This window comes from Trachypithecus francoisi, unplaced genomic scaffold (assembly GCF_009764315.1).
Source record: "Trachypithecus francoisi isolate TF-2019V2 unplaced genomic scaffold, Tfra_2.0 Lachesis_group18, whole genome shotgun sequence".
In the NCBI taxonomy this organism is placed as follows: Eukaryota; Metazoa; Chordata; class Mammalia; order Primates; family Cercopithecidae; genus Trachypithecus; species Trachypithecus francoisi.
In genome coordinates, this window is record NW_022681463.1 from 66,816,350 (window position 1) to 66,839,385 (window position 23,036).

General features: G+C 39.9%; 1 long non-coding RNA gene across 1 annotated transcript in view; it reads right to left on the reverse strand.

The window, feature by feature from the left end:
- Window positions 1–23,036, reverse strand: part of LOC117063234 — a 244,373-nt gene that overhangs the window by 129,925 nt on the left and 91,412 nt on the right. Inside the window, exons 2-3 of the long non-coding RNA XR_004428825.1 lie at window positions 8,880–8,973; window positions 3,102–3,105 (exon numbers count right to left, since the gene is read on the reverse strand). This is a non-coding gene — a long non-coding RNA (uncharacterized LOC117063234). The remainder of the gene's footprint in view (window positions 1–3,101; window positions 3,106–8,879; window positions 8,974–23,036) is intronic.

Consider the following 23,036-nt stretch of genomic DNA (forward strand, 5'->3'; position numbering starts at 1 on the left):
AGCCAAATTGGCCCCACAGTTAGATGGATGCACAAGTTAGGCTCTGGGGAATGACAGGACCTGGGACTGAAGCCAAGATGCCTTGGGCTCTGTCCCAGCATTTCTTCTGTGTGCCCTTACGCAGGGTTTTTAGAGCAGTGCTTCTCAAATGAGCAATGTTGGAGGACCATTTTCATTTTCAATATATCACAAGCCAATTTATTGTCAAGTACACTAAAATAAATTACAACTCCACACTCCTTAAGTGTGGCCTACACATAGTAACTTCCTTCAAAAGAGCATAGTATGAAAGTAAGGGCAGGGAAGAAGATAACTTTACAGTAAAGAAAACTGGCAAAGACTGCCTCTGTCAGATGACCAAGGTCAACATCAAGAACAGTGAAAAGTCGTGTGTATAGTATGTAGCCTTGATATGACGTGGTGGAAATGGCACTTCAGCTCTCTGGTCTTCCTCCCCCAAACCCATAAGCCCAGTTTAATCATGAGAAAGGCAAATCCCAATTGAAGGACATCCTACAAAACACCTGCCTAATAATCTTCAAATCTTTCAAAGTCATGGAAACCAAGAAAAGTCTGAGAAATTGTCACAATCAAGAAGAGACACGATGATCAGTGGTAATATGGTATCGCTGGATAGGATTCTGAAGGAGAAAAAGGACATTAGGTTAAAAACTAAGAATATCTGAATAAAGTATGAATTTCAATGAATCATAATGTATCAGTATTGGTTCACTAATTGTAACTAACATAATATATTAATTTTACTATCTTACACTATCTATAAGATAGTGCAGAGTATGTGGGAACTCTCTGTACTATCTTCTCAATGTTTCTGTAAATCTGTTCCCAAAATAAAGTTTATTATAAAAAACAAAACAAATGACAACATACCTGGACTTTTAAAGACGTATGAAATATAGGCCTAGATGACTTAAAATTTCTCTGTCAAATTACCTTAAAAGTTTTTAAAAACTTACTCTCACTTTCTATGTTCCAACCACCAGGAGTAAGTGGTTCTCAGACTGGCTTCAATCTGTTGACTATCTTTGAGGAACTCTCAATTTGACTCTAGGGTTCAGTTTCCTCATCAGTAAAATGGGAGCATAGGGCTACAGGATCACAATCCCCTCTGGATAGCCTCTGGATAGCCTCTGAAGTGCTGTGCTGAGTGATCGATCACCTTCTGCCAAAGCAGCAGGTGCTCAGAACCAGATGCCTAGAATCAAGCCCCGCTCCATGATGATGACATGAGGTCCTCACTATCCAGCATTATGAACAGCTGTCCTCTCCCTATACCTCTTGAACTCCAGTAATACAAAGGCTACTGTCTCTGGCCCTTTTTTGTTATTGTTGTTCCAACACAGAACTAGAAACGAGGGAAAACATAAAAATAATGCTATGTGTTCAGGCTGTCACATATGGTCCCCAAGCCAGGGTGCTGAGTGTTCTTTTTCTCTCTCTCATTTGGAACCCCAGAAACCCAAGAGAAGACTCTGGTGCTGGGAGACTGATGGAGTTGCAACCCAGCTGTGGGCCAGGAACCAGAGCGCTGTCTGCAGACCATGATTTGTCATAGTACAGACAGGACACAGTATGAAAGAAGACACATCACATATGGGACGCTGATAAAATAATTAGAAGACAAACCTTCCAATGAGCAAGAAAGAAAAAAATGGCAGTTGAAAAACAGATGGTGGCAACTTGTCCCATTGAATAGGTTTTTGAGATGTAAGTGGTAGGTTTTAAAACAACCAAAGGAGATAATTATACATCTGAGATGGCCAGAGATTATTCAGTTTCTTGTGGATCTTGGAAAGCCAAGAGGTGAAGTCCACAACTAAAGCCCCAAGAAACAGGATACACACAGAGCAAAGGCCAACAGGGAATTGGAATGAAGAACACTGGTCATCACTCAGGCTCCATGAGTGAGATTAAGGATATTTAAATATTATAACCTGGAAGGAATTTAAATACGGAAACACTTTGGGAGGCTGAGGCGGGCGGATCACGAGGTCAGGTTCAAGACCAGCCCAACCAACATGGTGAAACCCCGTGTCTACTAAAAATACAAAAATTAGCCAGGCATGGTGGTGCATGCCTGCAATCCCAGCTACTCAGGGGGCTGAGGCAAGGGAATCACTTGAACCTGGAAGGCAGAGGTTGAAGTGAGTTGAGATGGCGCCACTGCACTCCAACCTGGGCAACAGAGCAAGACTCCATCTCAAAATAAATAAATAAATAAATAATAAATAAATATTGAAACTCTTATTCCATGTGCCATTCATATGTTATCTCCTACTAATTACATATTATTTCCTATTACTTAAACTTCTACTACAAAACTCTGTGGTCCATCTCCTAGCAAAAGAGTCAGTCTACATATTTGACCCATATTTTAGAAATTCTTAGAGATGGAATGTTTCAGCAAGGGTAATATTTCATAAGAGTAACATATTGGCATAACAGTGACATACTGGCATAAGAGTAGCACATTGACAATGCCCTGTTACTTGTTTTAATAAATAATCTCAGAATCTCAGTGACTTAACACATAAAGTATGGTTCTGTACAGGTCAGCAATAGGGGCTCTGCTCCAGGTGGTCTTTGAGGAAGCAGCCTTCTCCCATGCTGTGGTTCCTCCATTTTAAACACAAACCAGCAGAAATGAGTAGGGAGAGTAGAGAAAGGAGAAAGCCCACCCACTCTTACCTGCCTTGGACTAGAAATGACACACTGCTTTTGCTCACATTGCATTGGCAAGAACTAATCACATGACCTCACCAGACACAAGAAGGCTGGGAAATAGTTTGATTCTGTGCCCAGGAAGAAGAAATAGGTTTGATGAGTACTAAGATGATTGCCAGGAGTAATCATAAGAGGCACTCTCAGAAAGCTGCCCAAACATGTTGGTCTTCAGTAGTTTCACATGGCTCATAGAATGAAATGCTCACAAAACATAGGCACTGTCTAGACAACTTTCTTATTAGCACTTGAGTCAGTGCCCCACCTGTTAGCACCTATTCACAGGATTAAAAGTGTGGGTTCTGGAGTTTAACTGCCTTGACTCAAATCTGGCTTCTGCTTCTTGCCTCCCGTGTAACCACTCTGGGATAAATTAAACCTCCTCTTTGCAACTTGGTTTTCTCCTTTTTACTTAGATATTGGTACAAAGGATAAGGATATTGTTACTTGTTTCAGAGGGCTGTGAAGTTTAAATGAGATAATTCTCATAAAACACTTCCCACAGTGCCCAGTGCATAATAATTTCTTAACATTTGTTAACTACTTCTTACATACCAGGGAGTACCATAAGTGCTTTACATTCATAAACTAACTGAATGCTCACAAGAACCCACAGAAGTCGGAACAGTTTTCTCCATTTTAGACGTAGAAAAACAGGCCCAGAAGAGTTAACCGGTTCAAAGTGATACAACCAGTGAATAGAAAAAAAAATAGTAACCCAGGCATCCTGGTTTCAAAGCTAAATTGATTTACCCTATCATCACCTGCCTTTCAATAAATATCCCCTATTTATTGCTATTAGCACCTTTATTGAGGTGTAAATGATATAAAATAATGTACTTATACTTAAAATGTACAATCTGATAAGTTTGACATTATACATATACCTGTAAAACTGTCACCACAATCAAGATTATGAACATATTCATCATCCCAAGATGTTTTTCTAGCCCCTTTGAAATCCTTTTCCTCCACTACTCTCCACTCCCCCTATCCGCAGGCAACTGTTATCTGCTTTCTGTCACTATAAATGTCTGAATTTTCTAGATTTGTGTATAAATAGAATCATGCAGTATGTCATTTTTATCTGCTTCTATCAGTGTAATTACACTGAATTTCACTCATGTTGCACGTGCTAATAGTTCATTTATTTTCATTGATAAGTATCCCATTGTATAGCTATACCACAGTTTGTTTATCCATTCATCTATTGATGGACACTGATGGACATTTGGGTTGTTTCTAGTTTTGGACTATTATAATAAAGCTTCTATGAATCATCATGTTCAAGTCCTTGTATAGACATATACTTTGATTGCTCTTCAGTAAATACCTGTAAAACGACTGGGTTATGCTATCTATATGTTTAGCTTTTAAAGAAACTAGATATTTTCTAGAATGATTGTACCATTTTACACATCCATCAGCAGTACATGAGAGTTCCAGTTGCTTCCCACCCTCAACTTGCCATGGTCAGTCTTTATTCTAACAGATGCGTAGTGCTATATCAGTGTGTTTTTAATCTGCTCCTAAGGAATAATGATATTGAACATTTTTTGTGCATTTATCTGCCATCCATATGTCCTTTCTGGTAGAGTACGTGTTCAAATATTTTGCCCTATTTTACTGGTTTATTTGTTCTCTTATTACTGTGTTATGGGAATTCTTTGTATATTCTGTATGCAAGTCTCTTGTTAGATATGTGATTTGAAAATATTTTCTTCCAATAGGTAGCTACTCTTCATTTTCTTATGTTTCTTGCAAAGAGTAGAGGTTCTTAATTTGAATGAAGTCCAATTTATATTTTTTTCTTTTATGGTTTATTCTTTCGGTATGGGATTTATGAAAACTTTTCCTAATACCATGTCATAAAGATGTTCTCTTCTATTTCCTTCCAGTAATTTTACATTTTTAGATCTTGAAAATAGGCCTATGATCTCTTTTGGATTTGGATATGTTGCAAGGTTTGAATCAAAGGCGTTTTCTGCTTTTTTTTTTTCCTGTTTTTACGAATGGATGATCAATTGTTAAGAAGTCTGCTTTCTCTATTGAAGTGCCTTTAAACCTTTATAAAAGTCAATTGACCACATACATGAGATTTATGTTTCCATTTTATCTACTTATATATTGTCCATCTTGATACCATTACCATACTACCTTGATTACAATAGTTTTATGTCTCAAAATTAGGTAGTATGACTCCCCCAACTTTGTTGCTTTTAAGTATTATCTTGGCTATTCTAAGTCCTTTGTATTTCTATGTAAATTTTAGAATCATCTTATCAACTTCTACCAAAAAAAAAAAAAAAAAAAGCCTTCAGGGATTTTCACTGGGAATGCTTTGAATTTATACATCCAGTTTGGAGACAATTAACAATATTGATTCTTCCATTCCAAGAATTCAGCATATTGTTCCATTTATATCTTCTTTAGTTTTTCTTAGCAGTGTTAAGTAGTTTACAACAGGGATCCCCAGTCCCTGGGCCGTGTGGACCAATACTGGTTCATGGTCTGTTAGGAACCAAGCCACACAGCAGGAGGTGAGTGGTGGGTGAGCAAAGGAAGCTTCATCATATTTACAGCTGCTCCCCACTGCTCACATTACTGCCTGAGCTCTGCCTCCCGTCAGCGGAGCGGCATTAGTGCAGCGGCATTAGAGGTTCACAAGAGCGCAAATCTTACTGTGAACTGCACATGGGAGGAATCTAGGTTGCATGCTCCTTATGAGAATCTAATGCCTGATGATCTTTCACTGTGTCCCATCAACCCCATATGGAACTGTCTAGTGGTAGGAAAACAAGCTCAGAGTTTCCACTGATTCTACATTATGGTGAGTTGTAAAATTATTTCATTACATATTACAATGTAATAATAATAGAAATAAAGTGCGACATGAATATAATGTGCTTGAATCATCCTGAAACCATCCTTCAACTGCCCCTGGTCTGTGGAAAAACTGTCTTTCACAAAACCTGTCCTCGGTACCAAAAAGATTGGGGACTGCTGGTTTACAATATACAGATATTGCGATTATTTTTAACAACTTCTTTCATAGCCATATTATTTCTCTATACAGATTATATCTAAAAGTAGCAGGTCACTAATACTTCTCTTGTGTCTTCACTGGGTCTCCATTTCCTCATCTGTGAAGACAGAATAAAAACAACTGCTGCCAAAGTTGGGCACAAAATTGCATGTGTAAGGCACCTAACATTTGTGCCTATTGCATAATGCTGCTGTTCTGATTACAGAGTTAATAAGTTTTGTTTAATAAAAGGATGAAGAGGGAAATAGAGGAGTCATAAGGATGAGGCAACAAAGTGTGGGTTCAAGGCAAGAGGCATCCAATCTGATAAGACTGAGTCTAAAAAGGAAAAAGAAAAAAGAAAAATAAGAAACAACAATGGCCACAGTGGCATTAATTGCTCAGAAATTAACCCCAAGACTCAGATAACCAAATGAGGTGGCGTGGTAGAAGAAGCTGTAATGCACCTGGCTAGACAAAGAATATGTAGTAAGAATCTGTTGTGTGCACATACGTTAAGAAATTAACAGGTGATGTTCCAGTTACAGGAATGGGAGCAACCAACAGAAATTTAGCCAGGAAAGGAGCTTGAATATGTAGCACTGAATACCCTCTGCATATCTGGGTAGTCTGTAACCTTGTCCATGTCCAGATAAGAATTAAATAAAGCTGACTCGTGATGCTTCTTAACCTCTAATCTTCTGCTGATACAAGGGCGTCCATAACCCATCAGGAAAGGGGGCTCCACCCACTCGGAGTGGGCATTGATAACAAAACACCCAGCAAAATGCTAAGTGCATAGCGACTTACAATAAACTCTTAGTTGACCAACTGTGAAAACATTTATTATCAGGGTTCTGAGTTTTTTGATTGGCAGGTGTGTAAAGAATAGATTTATTAGTCAAGGTAATTAGCACTTGCTACCACAACAAGCAAACCAGGAATCTCAGAGGCTTAGCAGGAAAAAAGTTACTTTGACAGGACATAAAGTTGCTGTTTGTTGGACAGTGCTCCTGCAGCTCACAGCTACAGCATCTGGAACACATGGCCTCCAAGGTTGCCATACCCGAAAAAGAGAGCCACAGAGGAACCACATTGGCTCTTCACTGCCTCAACTCAGAAGATCTGCTCGCACCCACTGGCCAGAACAAATCACATGGCCCTGAACTAACTGCTAGGGAGACTGGGTCATACAAAAATGCACACTATAAGCATTAACTATCTCTCCTGCAGAAAGAACTAGGATTTTTCCCCCACTCCACTCCATTTTTCTTCTGCAGAAGTGGTAGGGAGCAAACGGATAAGCTGTTCAAGCAACGAGTCTGCTTTGAGGTGTGTTACATGGCCAGGGGTGAAAAAAATATGAAAATCTGACCATGGTGATGGAGACAGTTCAGTATTTATGGAAGGAATTTTGGAGCACTGCTCTCAATGACAGTGTTTCTGTACCCAAATCTTTACACCCAAAAAGCTCTGAATATGTTCCAATGTACTGAACATGGAACCAACGGGTGGAAATAGGAAGGATTACACTTGTCATCACTCCCAGTGACCCACTGGGGGATTTTTGTCCTTCTTGCCCCCATAATTGTGGGTTTTGCAGGCTTTGACCCTAGAAGGGCACATTTTTGCCAGAGGACACAGCAAGTGTCCCATTGAGCTATAATTTATGATTGTTGACAAGGCATGTTGGACTCCTAGTGTCCAGGAATCAGCAGTCAAAAAGGGTAGTCAACATATCGTCTTATTATATGTCTGCAGGATCTGTAGTTATATCCCCTTTTTCATTCCTGATATTGATCATTTCTGTTCTTTTTCTCTTGATCAGTCTAGCTATGGTTCTATCAATTTTCTTGATCTTTTTAAGAATCAACTTTATTCCTATCTGTGTCTTTATACTTAAACTGCATCTCTTATAACCAGCATAGTTCTTCTACTGTTGTTTTCTATTTTGTTGATATCTGTTCTTACCTTAATTAGTTCTACTCTTTTACTGCATTGGGATTTAACTTATTCTAATCTTTTCAGCTTTTTAAGGTAGCCTTAGGTCATTAATGTAGACTTTTCTTCTTTTCTAATACAAACACATAAAAATATAAATGTTCCTTTAATTACTGTAGTAACAGTTGCTTTAAAATCTACATCTATTAATTCTAATATCTAAGTCATCTCAAGATTGATCTTCATTGATTATATTTTCTCTTGAGAATAGGTCAGGAATCTGGTTCCTGCTCTTTGTATGTTGGGTAATTCTGGATGGTTTCCTGGACATTAGGAATGTTTTGTTAAGGAGATTCTACATTTCTGTTACACTTCTCCCAATGAGTGTGATGTTTTTGTTTTGGCAAAACTGCAAACTCTGTCTTTTGGGCAGTAGCTCTTATCTCAGTTAGGTCATTGACCTTTTACCGAGCTTCTTGCAGTGTGCCATATGCACACAAAGTTTGGGACTCAGCCAGAAAGTTGGGCACCTGATGCATGGGATTTGGGGATCCCCTCTCTGGCCCTTTTCTTTTACAGGTTTTCTCTCACTTTCTCCTGGCTCTGGCTGCTCTCAACTCTTTCTTCTAGTTCATCAGGCCAGAAAGACCATGGGCTAAGAGCTATCTGCTCTTAAGTTAAAAACCACAAATAGGGGAAGACACACCTTGTCTTATCCTTTCACATATGTGCCAACTAACCCCCATAATCTGCTTACAGTTACTCACTTTCCGATGCCTTCAGATAGTTGTTCTTTGTATTGTTTATCTGTGGTCAGTGGTAGCAATTCAGCCATCCCAGGAGTGAAAATAAGTATGCATATTTTAAAGTAACAGTTAGGTGTAAGACGTTTAAGTGTGTGAGTTAACTGTTTGTGTTCATTTTTCCACAATAAGAAGACTTAGAGGAGCAAAAGAACACAAGACAGCTTGGAAGTGGAGAATGAAAGTTTCTGGAAGTTGAGAAAACACAGAAAAGGAGGTAGAGGCACCACGACAGCATAATTATGGGTTGAGTTGATTCTCAGTCCAATCTGGCAAGAGTGATGAAAGTTATCGGTAAACATGCGGAGAGCCACATGCTGTGCTCCATACCTGCTGTTTGTCCCTCAGCCCCACTCTCCACTCTCCACCTGCTGTCTGCCCTGGAGGCCAATCTACATGAAAACGGAGTCAAGGGTTCCCTTTTCCTCCGGCTTCCATTTGCATTCAACCGGCAGAGAATACCTGCAGGAGATTAAAGGGAGGGAGGAAAGAGGGAGGATATTTTTTCCCCAAGATCTCTCCCTGGTAGGTTTCTGTGAGTGGATTGCATTCCTCTACCAAAGGCCGCAGCTGCTATCAGGCAGCCCTCTCAAAAACCTCTCTAGGTGCTGCTAAACACTCCTTTCCTTCCACCCTTCTGGCTTAGTGTTGGTAATGGCCCTCTACTGGGGCTCTGCAACATCCCTTGTTACTTTTCCTAAATCCTGTGCACACTTTTGTAAACAGTTCCTTTATTAAACTCTTCCCAGCATGAGTACACCATCTGTTTCCTGCCAGGATCCTGATGGATAGAGCACCCTCAGAAAAATAACTTTAACAGGGCCTTAGAAACAGGATGGTAAAATATCAGCCCGCTGTCAAGGAGGGGAGAACACATTAAATACCTCCAAAATAATAACTCATAAGCTTTATTCACATGTATTGTCTAATTTAATGCATTTAACAACACTCAGATTATATAGGTAATGATATCATTTCCACTTAAAGTTGAGAAAATTGAGACTCTAAAGCAGGTGGGCCACTGGGATTCCCTGACCTTCTTTAGGATATAAATCCTCTTATCTTCCTACTACCCCTAACCCATTTCATTCAGACAACACACACCACCAATGCTGAAATGCAGAGCTCTCTACCTTCTGGGGCAGCCGGGACATTTTTAAAGTCTTTGAAGCCCAGGAAGGGTGTGGTCATCCCAACTTTGCTCTGCTTCTGTTAAAGTCCAAATGCTAAAAAAATAGTTCATGGTAAATTCAGCCAGTTTGTTCGGAGACCTGAGTGTATTGTTCAGAGACCCCTCTTGCATTTATTTTAAAGAAACTATTTTTTAAAACTACAATACAATATGGGAGTTGTAGTGTGTACAGCTCACTGAAGTATTCCTTAAACATCACTCCAGGGCTCCACAGGAGTTCCCAAGCTTCAGGGTATGAAACTCATGATACAGAATTTAAGTCAGCAGAATAGATCAAGACCTCAGGCTCTGGGAATAGGCAGATCTGAGTTCCTTTACAACATTTGCTAGAAGCCATATTCTAGGCAAGCTGCATAATTTTTCTAATCTTCAGCTTTCTCATCTGTAAAATAGAGATAATAATAATACCTACATCATAATGTTAAATAAATTAAATAAGCTCAGGCATTTTAAGTGCTTAATACAGAGCCTGGCTCACTATAATCACTCAATAAAATACAGCCGACATTAATTCCCAGATTCAAATTCACAGCAAAGGCTCATCTTATTATAATATGGCATGTAAATATTAAAGAAAAATGTCTTTAAATCCTTTTAGACACATATTAAAGCTTCCCAATTGGGAATTTACAAAGAAATTAAAAAAAAAAAAACAAAACAACAACTAAGCCTTAAGAGTATCCAACATTGCTCCCATTTCCATTTCAATAAAAGACTCCATAAGCTGCTGGTCCTCTAAATAAGTCTTGTCATTTCCTTAAGTAAACTTTCTGTACCACTGGGTATAAAATGTAACAGAAAGCTATGCGCTCAATTTATTTTATAGTTTCTTACTTATTGTTTTCCATTTCCTGTTTCAAAGCTGTAAACGTTCCTTAAACTGCAGCTAAAATTATTATTGTCATTGAATTACCTAATTTCTTAGTGTAGAGTCTGGATTGGAGGGCACTTCATCCCCCAGTGAGCTACAAACAGGCGTGTTGCTAAGCAAGGGCTGTGCAGTTTACTCCTGCATGTGGTTCTGACTTTGCCATTTGATGCAGGTGGGTTCTTTCTGCAAATTGCTCATTAGAAAATCTGGATCCCAATTTTAACCGCGGAAGTTATTCTAGAAATACTTAAGGATTGATTGATCCACCAGAAATGGGAACATTTTGACCATATTTGGTCATCTTCCACAGGGAGACCAGAGTTCCCCCTTGTAAAGGCTTTCAACCTATTAAATATTTTATCCCCAAATTCCAGTGAGTCTTTGGAAAAACCTCCAATCTATCCTTCCCTCTTCGGTCAGGGCCAGGATCATGGAGCCCTGCCCTCTAAGATTAGCCCATGGAAAGCTCAGGGAAGCACACTCCTCAGACATCAGTGTCCAGGTGCAAGCAATGCCTTCTGGGGACATCATTCTGTGGAGCTGGATGCAAGGCCAACATCTAATCTGTTCCAAGAATCAGAACCTAGTTAATGTCTCTCACACACTCCTCTAGAAATGACCATAAAGTCAATGCCATAATCAAATATTTGGTTTTTCTGTTTATTGATTTGTTTTGTGACTCCTTCATAATCAATCTCTATTCCGAAAAATGAGAAGTGAACTACAGCTATTGGGATTTTCTGCAGATGGTCTCCCAGATGGACAGCAAGGTCCCCAACATAAGACTCTATACACTTATGATAATTTTTATCAGCCATAAACAGATATAATCTCAACCACAATGCCTTTAGGCATCCCAAGGCTTCAATCAAATAGGTTTAGATGTCTTTGGTGGAAGAGAAGTGTTCATTTTTTATTTAAAATGTCACCAGAACTTCAATGACTCTGAAAACCAATCTTTCATCTTTCCTTAATAGTACCACTGCCTGATCAGACAGACAGGATTCCTGCTATTCTTGGTATAAAGGTTACTAAACTGTTAGACAAAATGTCTTCAACGAAAAACAGGTTTCAGTTTTCAGTAACCCAAAATAGCATATCACCGTGGCCACTGTGATCTTAGGTAGATCCACCACGGGTGAGGGAATCACTAAAAAAATGGGAGTTACAGAGTGGTGTTGCCTCAAGCCCTGTGAGCCACCAAGCCTCGATGCCAGAAAGTCTGGATGTCATACAAAGTAGCTGGAAAGCAGGCTACCTGTTGCATGGTGGTGAATTGATGGCATCATCAGGCATTCTGCCCTCCCCACCACAATCTAAATATCAGCAGATGGAATAAACTCGGCGCCAGTGCTGAAGCGGCTCCAGCTGTCTCCATCATCAGACACACCCCCTGGCCCTGGCCACTGGGAGGTGCCCCAGAGAGAGCAGGTGGGGCTTCTGCCCTCTAAATACTGGAGGCCCTTTCAGCTTCTGCTCTAAGCTTCTTTTAAACCACCGCTGGAGATGGGAAAAATCAAAACTTCACAGCAATGATAAAAGCACTGAAAAGAAGCAGATTTCCTGAGTCTTGAAAGGAAGGGGCATTGGAAGATAATGTTTTTCTCACTGCTCCGCCTGTGTTTTCTTAGGCCCAGCTAAATCTAAGGCGGTCTCTCCCTGGCCGAGGCTCTCCAGAGGACCGTGCGCAGGCAGTTGCTGAGGGAACAAGGGAACTTGCTGCCCAAAATGTGTAGCTGCGAGTCCAAGAAAAGGACACAGAACCCTCAGGAAGAAGGTGTGTGATATTTTTGTTGAATCAAATCGTGATTTTGTAAGGGGAAAAAAGACACACATAAAAGGCCATTTAGCATTTGGCAAAAAGGGGCAAAAAAGAGCTTTCCGTGTTCAGTACAAACTCACTTCAAGGGAGCTGTAGATCAAATTACCAGCCTGTGACATGTGGAGATTGGCTGAGCAGCGGGCTGACAGTAACTCAAATTCCAGAGCTTCTGGACTGTTCCCGAGCCCATAAACTACACAGAAAATGATCCTGTTTGCTGAATTATTTTCAGTTGCAACAGCTGCTATAACAACTCAGAGAATTTTAATATGTATATACAGGGCTGGTGAGCAACCACGTCAAATATTCTGCAATGGGGTCCCATCTTCCCTTTCAATCCTTTTAGGTGGAGGTGCTAGAGCTGCTGTGAGGGGCCTAGAAAATGAATGGGCTTGGGTGCATGTTCAGGGGTTCACACAAGGAGTAGAATTAGAACTGGAATTCCAAGGGGAAGATCCACAGGAGGAAAAGAAATGTATCTTTTCACAATAAACATATACGTATGCATGACTTTTATAATTCAAAAAGTGAACTTTTAAAAAATCTGGATAAACCCCATGTATCATCATGAGGAAGAAAGTACTGGATAAAAAGCGTTCTGAAATGAATTTGAATTTAACAGGTGAGTTTGCAATTTAATTTACTAAGAGGTGAGTATATGACTGGCATTACAGAGTCTACAAACAAAGTTTGGTTGGCACCTGTCTTTATGGACCCCTTGTAATAAATCAAGGGAATATGGGGATGAGGCCCAGGTTGTACTGGAGCAGGGATTGCAATTGCCAGACAGTCCAGGTAAGGACTTACTTATTCATTTGGGCTGGCACAGGGCTTTAAAACATTGGAATCTGAATGTCTTTAAGTGTCCCTTCATTGTGACAGCAACCATCGCATGTCTTTTTTTTTTTTTTTTTTTTTTTGAGACGGAGTCTTGCTCTTTCGCCGGGGCTGGAGTGCAGTGGCCGGATCTCAGCTCACTGCAAGCTCCGCCTCCCGGGTTCACGCCATTCTCCTGCCTCAGCCTCCGGAGTAGCTGGGACTACAGGGGCCCGCCACCTCGCCCGGCTAGTTTTTTGTATTATTAGTAGAGACGGGGTTTCACCGTGTTAGCCAGGATGGTCTCAATCTCCTGACCTCGTGATCCGCCCGTCTCGGCCTCCCAAAGTGCTGGGATTACAGGCTTGAGCCACCGCGCCCGGCCCGCATGTCTTTATTCTACATCCCGGATTGGCACATCCACAAGCATGGTCCCTAAGGCATTTGAGTTTCCAACACTTGCTGTCCAACCCCATCACTTCCATTTCTGATCAGGAAGTCAAACATCAGGATATCAGTGAGTAAGAAAGGAGAAAACTGTGTTGGAAAGCAAATGAAACAAATTAACAGAATAACAAAATTGATAAGCACCATTCTAGCGGTGTATCAGTTTGTGGGGGCTGCCCTTAACAAAGTATCACAACCGGGTGACTTAAACAATAGAAATGTATTTTCTCGCAATTCTGGAGGCTGAAAGTCCAAGGTCAAGGTGTTGACTGGCAGGGTTGGTTTCCTCTGAGCCTCTCTCCTTGGCTTGCAGATGATCAACTTCTCCACATGTCTTCACGTGGTCTTTCCTTTATGCGTGCATATCTGTGTCCTCATCTCCTCTTCCTATAAGGACTTCAGTCATAATGGATTAGGGCCCACCCATATGACCTCCTTTTCCCCTCATTACCTTTCTAAAGGCCCTATCTCTAAATACAGTCACATTCTGATTTATTGGGGGATAGGACTTCAACATACAAATGGTCGGTAGGTTACTATTCAAAGAAGAAAAAGTTGTCTATACTCTCTCTCTGTCTATATATATATATAAATATATACACACACACAGACACACACATATATATAGTCAATATTGGCCCACAAAAACGTTCCCCCTATAAAACCTTCTTTAGCCAAACCAACCCATAATAAATCATAATACAGAGATTCACAAACTCTTCCACTTATACTCCTGGGAGTCTTAGAGGATGTCTCAAAACAGCCTTCAATAAGCATAAAATTCCTTTGGCATCTCTATTTTGCAGGCTATTCCAAAATATACCCATGTTTATTTTAATATAAAAGTAACTTCCCTCAAGTCTACTCACACTTCAGGAAATTGCACTATGTTCTGCCTGTGGCTTTGTGTTCTCTTTGACAAACCATATCTAGGCCTAGGGGTAACCACTAAGCCTCATTCCCCTCTCTGCAGCAGGGGTAGAGAGAGGGGATCTCCTGTTGTCTTCCTGCCTCAGAGTCACACCCATCCTGGGCCATTAGAAATTTCTCCTACAGATCTCCTGCCATTGCACTTGGCATTTCTGCTACTGTTGTTGTTTTCATGAGAATTTCAACGGCAAGATGGAAAAGGGCAAATCTCTCCAATTTAGATTATCACGTAATTTATGAGAGGACTATGAGTTTAATGTTAATATGAGTTTTTTTGGGAACCAACAGTGAAGGTATGAAGTATCTGATAAGGGGGGCTAGGCAGATGACCAGAGAGAACACAAGCTCTGCAAATTCAATCTCATCATCTTGGCCAATATATACAGGCTGCTCCTTTCCCCAGCCAGCATCCAGGACCAGAGACATTACCTGGTTTTACAAAATAGTAAACACACAAATGTTATAAAGCAGTAAAAAATAAAAATATAAAATAAGAACTAAAAAGTTACAACAAAAATATAGAAAAACAGATAGTAACATAAATAATATTCAAGACCAAAAATCGAAAAACAGATAATAATGATAAAAATTGTTTTGTTTTTGTGTTTTTGTTTCTATTTTCTAACTTTTACCATGAAAATATTCAAACCAACAAAAAAATTGCATAGTGAAATCAATGCCTATATATCTTGCATTTCAATTCAATAATCGTTAATATTTTGCCTCATTTACTTTGTCCATCTCTCTCATGAATGGCCTAAGGATAAGGATATTCTCCTACATAACCCTGATACCATTACCACACCTAAGAAAGTGAACGATGATTCCAGTTCATATTCAAATCGCCACAGTTGTCCTAAGAATATCTTTGCTTGCTGTGTTTTGTTTTGTTTTTGAGCCAGCATCTAATCCAGGTTCCGAAGTTGCTTTTGGTTAATTCTTGTTCTCTTTTACTCTAGGACGGTCTCACCCTATCTTTTGTTCCCCCCACACCATTGGCTCTTTTTGGATTTGTCTGAATGTGTCCCTATGCTACTGTGTAACTTTTCTCTATCCCCTGTATATGTGTGTGTGTGTGTGTGTGTATATAGATAAAGAACTTTTTAAAGGTGCATTAAAAATATATGAAAAATGTTAACCCTAAGGCAGCATTAAAGAAAATAATTATTAAAGGTAATTAAGCAAGTAGAATATAAAAATAAGAAAAATAATTGAAATTATTGGACAATAGAGCTTACCTTACTAATAATTTTTAGCAATAAAAATTTCAGAATGATAAATTTAAAGGGAACTAAAACTTTGGGTATAAAACTGGATAACATAAGAATGAAAATCTAATTTAATAAAAGGGAAAGGTCTGAGAACATGTATATTTATAAAAGGGGGATAATAGTAGACCTACACATATTAACATACGGTGAGTGCTGAGAACAGGGCCTGGTACCTTCTGATGGCTATATAACTGTTTTCTATGACTGTCATCATCATCACCACCACCACATAAAATGGATATTGAAAAGCAAAAGTTACAACAGGAAACCTAAAGTATTTATGAGGAAATAAAGAGAAGATAATATTATAATGAGCAAGAATAAAAACCCCCCAGTCAGCAAAACATTTCCATTGAACCCCCACGCAATTCACAATATTGTCATTCAGGAGAGGAAAAGAGGGCAAATGCCCTGGAAAAGTCCACCAGCCTCCTGGTGACAGGTAAGGGTCTGGGAATTTGCACCTGTGTCCATACACTTCTGTGGACCTATTACAAATGACAGCAACTGTTTTAGAGCAAAGGACACATCACCATGTGAACATCTTGGAAATGACAGAGGCTGGGTCACTTGTGAGGGCCTCCTGCACCAGCACAAATTTTGCACCACCCACCCACAGTTGCTGCCATGCCAGCCCAGGAAGAGTCCCAGCCACTAAAAGAGAAGGAAGACATGCATCTGCACTCCTGCACACCTAGGGGCTGCTTCCCGCAACTAAGTCAGCATTCTTTTGGAAAAAAAAAAAAAATAGAATGTGGAGATGTAAGACATTCAACTTTTTGAGGCTTTCCCCAGGTTTATCCATTATAACAAAAGAAAATCTCCACATAAAGATTTTGAAATTGCTTCCAAATTCACAAGAATGGCAGTTACTCCCTTCTCTCCTACACCTGATCATCCTTCTCCAACAACACAAACACACACACACGCACACACACAGCCCTCCCAACCTCTCAACACTCCCACAGCTCTTAGTCCCTAGAGTGTGGCCTTTGTCTCTCTTCTCCTCTACTGCTAACCTGTTAAGGGTCAATTATAGAACATAAGCTTTGGCGACCAATCCATAAATTTGCAAGGCTGGTCACTTGTTTAAAAACAACAGCAATCGAAGATAAATTTGTTTTGGCTTCAAGTTTCCCCAAATTCTTTTGTCCAGACATGATTGTTAACAGATCACAAAACTTTCTGGAGGAAGAAAGTGTTCTAGCTGGAATGATGACAGTCACACGGCTTCCCAAAAGTTCTGAGGAGAAGCACAACATGGAGAAGTACAGGTCAATTTTGCCAATTTGGAATGCTCTGCAGCCCTCTGCCTGCTAGGGGCCTGGTCAGAGCTCTTGAATGGCCCCATCTCTCTTATCTCAGACAACAAATGCTCTGTGCTGCTATCCTGAGTCTCCATTTTTCTACCTGGGATTGAAGAGTTCTAAGGGCCCCTTCAGCTCCAAAAAACTGGGTTCTAAATGGAACCCGAGCTCTAGTTCATTTACTAAACTGCACTGCACATCCAGACCACTTATCCTGAGCTTAAAGTTTCAGCGGTCCCTGTAGGAATCCATTGACTAGAAATACTTAACAGAATGCCCAGTTGAATAGAGACCAAACTTCTGTTCAATATAAGTAGTCTCTGATCTGTACTTTTATCATTGCTACTAAATGGCTCCTGACCCTAGTGAATAATAAATGAAAACGTTTTCTTATTCAGTTGAAAACTAAGAAACACTTGATTTGACGACTAAAAGAAAAGGATTGGATTCTTTGAAAACCTTTCTAAAGGAAAAGGGACATCGTTTGTCAGGCAATGAGAAAAGGTTACCAATAGTAGTTAAATTGAGATTTACCTGTATTAAATTAAGTTTAGCCTAAAGCTGGCTTCTTACATATTTTAAGTTCAGCCTAAATGTTTCTCCATACATAGTGAACTGTAATCTAACTGGATGTGTAAACAGACTGTCACCTATGCTTGTGCCAATCACATCAAGTTTGGACCAATCAAAGGCAGCTAACTGTTCAAACTGTGTACAAATAAGGCAAACATGGAGCTGTAACCAATCCTGCTGTTTCTGTGTCTCATTCTGTTTTCTGTATATCACTCTCCTTTTTCTGTCCATAAATCTTTTTCAACCACAAGCCGGTACAAGGTGACACTCTAAACCTATTCTGGCTCGAGACACTGCCTGATTCGTGAATCATTCTTTGCTCAATTAAACTCTACTAAATTTAATTTTTCTAAGGATTTTTCTTTTAACACCTGCAATATAATCATAAACGAACCTGTAAGGGGAAAATAAATCGTTCTTATTTTAAACAAAAACCAATTGCAGTTACATTTGTTTTTAATTACCCATGTTTACCTTTCTGTTTGTTATTTGTCTATTCAACTTTCCTCCTGTATCTCAGATGTTTCTTCTGGAACCATTTCCCTTCTTCCTAAAATATGTCCTTTGGAACTTCCTTTAGTGAGAGACTTTGGATAATAAAACATCTCAGCTTTTGTGTGCTTGAAATTGTCTTTATTTTACCTTCATTTGTGAAGATCATTTCACTGGGTATAGAAATTTATGGTTGATGATGACTTTTGTTCAGGATTGGCCTTCTAAAGGAGAAGTGGAATCAGGAATAGATTCCTGTTTTGTTTTGTTGAGGAAAATACCTTTATGGGTAAGGATAGGCCTTTTCAGACAAGGAATGGGAGGCCTCCTGGGCTCCTGGTTGTAACAGGGCAAATCCAAGAGAGATGGATTGCTCTGCATAGCAAAGTGAGGGGAATTTTGCATTTCTAAGGCAGCCTAAAAAAGAAAGAATATGCATCCATGAGTGAGGTAAAAGGGTGATATTAAGAGGGTCTAGATGAAAAAGGAACCTCAAAAAATATAATGGAAAGTGAAGAGGTTGTGAAAAGAAAATAAATCTTGGGGCCCCGAAATCACTAAGCTGAAGGGAAAAGTCAATCTGGGAACGGTTTAGGGCAAACCTGCCTCCCATTCTATTCAAGGTCACTCCTCTGATCACTGAGATAAAAGCATATCTGACTGGCTTATTTGGAGAGGCTAACTAGAAACTCAGAAGAAAGCAACCATTTTTCTCTTATCCACCCATGACCTGGAAACCCCCTCCTGACTTCGAGTTGCCCCGCCTTTGCCTCGAATTGTCCCACCTTTCTGAACTGAACCAGTGTACATCTTAAACATATTGACTCATGTCCCATGACTCCCTAAAATGTATACAACCAAGTTGTGCTCAGACCACCTTGGGTACATGTCGTCAGGACCTCCTGAGGCTGTGTCACAGGTACGCGTCCTCAACCTTAGCAAAATAAACTTTCTGAATTAACTGAGACCTGTCTCAGATTTTTCAGGGTTCACAAGGAGAGGAGACATACTCAGTGAGATTAAGAATGACCTATAAGTTTCTAGAAAATTTTTGTTAATATAATTGTTTAGTGAAGAATTAACTTTACACATATACACACACAAAAATCTGGCTTTTGCCCTCAGGTACGAGAAGGTAATCCAAGACCCCTGGAGTGTCCTGTCTAAGGGGAGTATCTGTGTTTGCCTGGGGACTTTGGCCATGAGAGAGTCTAATTACATGATTTGTGATGGAGGCTTCAAGCCATGCTGTATCAGTTCACTCTTGCAGAGGAACTGGGGATAAAAGATACTAGCCAAAACTTCTGGGAAGGTCTGGAGACTGAAGATCAGCCATGCAGATAGTATGTGATTAGGTCTCAATAAAAATTCTGGACACCAAAAGCTCAATGAGCTTCCCTGCGCAGTCATGCCATGCATACTGCCACAAACAGTGGTCGGGAGGCGGTAACACTGTCTATGATGCCAGCGAGAGAGGATGAATGGGAGCTCCACATTTGGACCCCTCCTGGACTTTGTCCAAGGCATCTCTTCCTTGGCTAATGTTAACCCAATATCCTGTTCCTGTAATAAATCATAAGTATGGCTTTCAGTGAATTCTGTGGCTCTTTTTGGTAAATTACCAAAATGAAGGGGTTGTTTGGCGAACCCTCTAAACTTGTAGCTGGTATCAGAGCAAGGGCAGCCTCAGTCTTCTGAAAAGTCAGCTTCACACAATAATCTCATACCAGCAGTACTCTAGGGGAATAACGGACAAGAGGCGACACCCTGCATAGGAGAAGGCAATGCCAAAACAAGAATGGCCTCCGGAGGTAAAAGCGACCATGGAAACCAAGTGACAGCAGAGGCACAGCGTAGGTCTCCGATCCTGCATCCCCACAAAATAAACTTCTTGGAAATAGGGGCTCTGATCTTTTTTGTTGTGCATTAGAGAACAACTTTCCTTTTTCACATGACCGCTGTGTCAAACAATTCATGCCTTTTTATTTAACTAAAGTACAATCCCCCAGTCATCCTATACCACTCCCATAGGACTATAGGACTTAAAGGCTCCCAGGAGGCAGATTATTAGGTTGTAATAAAACCAGACACATTAATAAATAAAAGTCTAAAATTCTTTCTTTGGCTGGGCCTTAAACTCTTGAATAAAATGCATGCAAATATTTTTTAAATATATGCAGTGCATGGTGCCTAATAGATATTCAATTGATGGCTTTGAACAAGGGAAAAATGAATGAATAAATGAAGGCATGAATAAATATAGTTTATTCTCAATGGCATGTACTTATTCTATTAGAGAAAACATGAATACTTAAATAGGTAATCCACAGAAGTCCAACCTACACATTTAACTGGTAGCCTCACGCTTCTCCCAGAAGTTCTTACCAGAGAAGCAAACAGGCAGTAAAAATGACTGGCTCAAGTTTCATCTCTTCAGCCTGCCTGCGCTTGGTGCCTTGAAACTTTTAACTAACAACAAAATTCCCCAAATGCCCTTTTGACACCAACAGTAAAAGGGTCTTACTGCCAATAAATAGGATTCTCATGCCCTAAGACATAAGATGAAAAGCACATAAGATGAAAAGTTACACAATAAAAGCAGCACTGCAGTTTTTATTCCACTGGAAGCCATTATTTGCTCACATAGCATTGGTGGTAACTATCTTTGATCGTTGACTAGGGCCACAGGTGGTTGGCCCTAGCTAGTATATCAGGAGTGTAATCTGAGTTGTCTCTAAACACATCACAGCAATGACAGATTATACCAATCAGAAGCAACCGTGTAATACCAAGCTCCAAACTGCAGACATTCTTTGGGTTTATGCTCTTAATTTACTTGCCACGAATGGGCTCCTTGAACTTTGTAGGTCTTTCATTTTCCAAAGGAAGCACATCTTCCGGGGCTTGAGTTTAATTTGACGCTACTGCTGCCAAAACCAGATGGGATGCAAATGAAACTGGGTTCACCTTTCTCCCCCTGCACTGCTCACTAAGCAGTTCAATAGATCCATTGGCAGAAAAACAGAGAAAATTGCAGTGGTACTCTGAGACAAAGAAGCCAGAGCCAGCACTGAAAATTATAGAACTAGTAACCTCATTGCAAAGCATTAAAAAGCTTAGAAGGAAGGCTAATGCTCTGAAATCAAAAGGGTGGGATAATCAACACTAAAATCCAGAAGGTTCTACAGGAGAGGGGAAAAGCCCAAAAAGAAGCCATAGAAAAGCAAGCTTGTCTATGAGAGGCTGCTGGATTGATGTGTAAATTAGCATGGACCTTTTGAAGGGTAATTTCCATGCGTATTCGAATCCTTAAAACCATGCATATGCTGTGACCTGACAATTCGCCTTCTAGGACTTTATCCTGAGAGATAATTACAATGTGTGCAAATATTTTCCTTCAAGGTGATTTGCCACAGACTGATTACAGTAGCAAAAACACAAATAAACAGCCAAAATGTTCAACCATTGAGAATTCATTGAACTTTGGACGTACAATAAAATATGACATAATAATTAAATATGTTGTGATAAAAAGAAAAAGATATTTACAATAATTAAGTTAAAAAAATAGAAAACAGTGTATGTGGTATGCACCCATTCTTGTAATTAAAAGAGACAGAAAAAGCCCTTCACAGATACATACCAAAATTTAACAGTGACTGTCTGAGTGAGGGTAACTATTGGTATTTTTATTGTCTGCTTGGTACTTAATTGGGTTTTCAACTTTTTGTGTATTATTTTTACAGAGAAAAAAAGTTATTATAAAAATATCCTTCAGAATAAACCAGAAGCATTCATTAGCCTTTTTTAGCTACAAGGTACAAAGTCGTCAAGCTACTTCAAATTATGATAGAATTTATTATGAGAATGCATTGGGTAATGAATAAGTTTAGAAGAAGTCACTGGAAATAAAAACAGGAATGTCTTGGGACACTCAGGAAAGTGCACAGCCCAACCCGGCAAAAGACAATTGGAAGGTCCTAGGTCGATCTAGGAATAAGGTTACCTCTTTGCCCCTCTGGTGCAGGCATTCCATCAACCTCTCTGTAATCGGCATCTCCTGTCTCCCATCCACAGCTCCTGACACAGCCTATGAGCCACCCTGCCTCTCACTCTGCTTTTCTCCTTCATCTCTCGAGGCTTCCACCTACACCTGACTGATATCCTCGGAAATCCTCAGGGACCCTGCTGCTTCCCGGCGGCCTCTATGTGTTGTTTGCTAATTCACTGGTCCTGTCCTTGACTGGCAGTTGTGGCCAGTCCACGATCTGGCCAACCTGGAATCCAGGGCCCACCCCCATCACCAGCCGTGATGAGGGGAAAAGTCCAATTATGGCTGCCTATGAGCAGCAGCTTGTTAACTGAGTAGTTTTCCTTGGTAGAAAACTGAGGGTGTCAAGACATCACAACTGACCTGCCAGTAAGACAGCACCAATGGTTCAAACACTGTATGCCTAGAACACTGTTTCTACATTAATGAAATCTGCTTAATTTTGTTCAAAGTAAAGTTTCACAAAGTTATGTGGGCACAGAATCCTTCTTCTTTTTCCAAAACACCTGCTGTACTAATAGCAGGTACTAAGTTTAAGAATTGCTGCTACAGAGTAAACTGTCATCACAGAAAAAACAATTAACAATGATATTTGTTCCATTTTTCTATGCCTCTATTGTCTGCATAAGTCATTTGGTTAAGATCCTCCGTCTTCTTCAGAGGAATGAAAATATTTTACCAGGAAAATATTTGGCAAGCCTAGATTCATTCTTACTATAAAAATGAAGAGTTATTAAAAATATTAGTAAAATA